Raw genomic sequence first — 2,476 nt, 5'->3', positions numbered from 1 at the left:
ATGGTGAAAGAGTTAGATTGGAAGGAATTGCTACCTGCTTTTTCTACTGAAAATGACAGAAGCTGTTTCTTCATTTTGAAAATGCTGGAATATTTTTCAAGTGCTCACTGACTGGATAACAGCGATGACATCAGTATGGAAGGTTTATTGGATGAGACAGAGAGAATCTAGAATGAGCTGGTTATTTCTGAGGCTTTGTACACGAGCTTCCAATCAGAAAATAGAACATTGGGAGGAGGTCTGTCTTAGTAATCTAGGGCTGCTATAACAGTGTTAAAGTGGAGGGCTTTAACAAAGACAAATTTATTCTTTCACCATCTAGGAGGCTGGGAGTCCGAATTCAGGGTGCCAGCTCCAGGGGACCGGAGAGAAGCAGCAGTAGAGAGATGGCAGCAGCAGACCCAGTAGACCAGTGAGGAATAGCACTGAAGCCAACCCACTGAGTGAGAGAGCTGAGCACCTTTGCACAAGAGGCTTCCTGGTGGAGTAGAGTGACTTTAGGCACTTATTGGCGCAGTTAGGCTTGCCAACTCACAGAGCAAGAGAGCTGAAGTTTACTGGCAGAGTGGGGTACCTCCAGGCACTCACTGGTGGAGCTAAAGAGCTTTGGAACACTTGCACCAGCAGAGCAGACATGGGTGGTGAGACCTGAAGGGCCAAGATACCAAGGAACAAGGAATCAGGAGCTGAAGAGACAAGGAACACAGGAAGTAAAGCTGCCTGTGTCTCAAAGGGTAAGGCTATGACCTCTGGGATCTCAAATGGTGGAGTCATCATTCAGATAGACTAGGAAAATGGGGACCTCATGCCACCAATAAAGCAATGCCTGGAGCAGAGAGCATTCTTTGGAGGAGAATTTTTATACTCAAGTTAATCTAAATTTATGTAAAAAGTAAAGTCTCATCTAACTATGAAAAAATAGACTAGTTATAAGTCCAAGGCACCTTCCCAATAATAGGAAAGGCCCAGTTGCCCTAAAGATCTCGAGATTCCAAAACAAAAGGTCAAGCCCTACCGTGCACGGAGAATAAACAAATGATGCTTTTCTGAATCTGTTTGGTCTTGATGCTGTATATAACAGGTTCATGAATGGAGGAAAGAGAAAGCAGAAATAGCTCATGGTAAGGTGGACCACATTTTGTACATGTTTTCCAAACTGGTGGATGAAGGTCAAGCAGATCACAGTGATACAAAAGACTAGGACACAGCTTATATGGGAGACACAGTTGTTGAGGGCCTTAGCTCATTCCTCTCCAGAAGTAATGCCCAAAACTATTTTCAGGATTAGAATATAAGAGTCTAGGATAATTAAAGCATCTAGGAAGAAAGTCGAAGCAACCGCAACTACACAGGCGATTAAATGAATATCAGCACAAGCAAGTTTCATGACATCTTGGTGGAGACAGAAAGCATGGGGGAGAACATGAGAACGACAATATGGAAACCAATAGAGTGGCAGAATTGGAGGCACAATGAACACAAAGCCCCTCATCAGTACCCCTAGCCCTACTTTCATCACCTGAGGACTGATAAGAATGGAGTTGTACCTCAGAGGGGAGCAAATGGCAATAAAACGATCATAGGCCATGGTAAGGAAGACACATGACTCTACAATGGCCAGTGAGTGAATGAAGTAGGACTGAGTGAAGCAGGCACTCTGTGCAATCTCCCTGTGGTCCAGCATCAGGACACCTAGGACCGTGGGCATTGTAGTTAGTGTAATCCCCAGGTCTGTGCCTGCCAACATTGCCAGGATGTAGTACATAGGTTCATGAAGACGTGGTCACTCAGAATGAAGAAGAGAAGTGTGCTATTGCCAAAGGTGTTGGAGAGCTGGATAAGAAAGAAGGGAATAGTGATCCAGTGGTGAATTATCTCTAAGCCTAGGAATCCAGTCAGCAAAAAGGGGGCAGCACTATTGTCAAACCACATGGTAGATTTTGTAGATGAAGAAGAGATTTGTAAGGGGTTAAAAAAAAATTACGATCTCTAAATATGTAGTCTTCTTTCTTTCTCTCACTATCCTCTTGTAGCACATCACTGGGCCGTTTTTTGCCTCAAATCTTAAAATTTCTCTGTGGGTTGGCTCAGTCTTAATTAGTTATAAGCCTGTATTAACAGGGCCTTTGCCTTTTTTTTTTTTTTTTTTGCCTAGAATAGCAAATAGCAATAACCATGGTAATAGTCACAACGACTTACTGTTCAGCATCCAGCTATCATTCTTTCAATCATACATCTTACTTCTGTGTTTCTAGCTTTCACTCCTAGTCTCCACTATCACTCCTTTGGCTCCATTCCATTCTCTTTACTCATTTACTCCTCCTCATAGTATCCCTTCAGTGTAGGCCCTTGCTGTATTTGTCTCCAATGAGGATTAGTATAGATTTTCTTTTTTCAACCAATCGTATAAAAGTCTCACTGACTCATCACTAAGGAAAATGATTACTCTATAGATATAAGCCTATTGTTATGGAAT

General features: G+C 42.6%; 1 pseudogene; it reads right to left on the bottom strand.

The window, feature by feature from the left end:
- Nucleotides 1-1,004: 1,004 nt before the first annotated feature.
- LOC100654646 (olfactory receptor 51B4-like) lies at nt 1,005-1,946 on the bottom strand (annotated as a pseudogene).
- Between the last annotated feature and the right edge of the window lie 530 nt (nt 1,947-2,476).

The sequence above is a fragment of the Loxodonta africana genome, chromosome 7 (assembly GCF_030014295.1).
Source record: "Loxodonta africana isolate mLoxAfr1 chromosome 7, mLoxAfr1.hap2, whole genome shotgun sequence".
Classification (NCBI taxonomy): domain Eukaryota; kingdom Metazoa; phylum Chordata; class Mammalia; order Proboscidea; family Elephantidae; genus Loxodonta; species Loxodonta africana.
The sequence above is the reverse complement of the archived record's forward strand: the minus strand, read 5'-3'. Positions and strand labels throughout refer to the sequence as shown.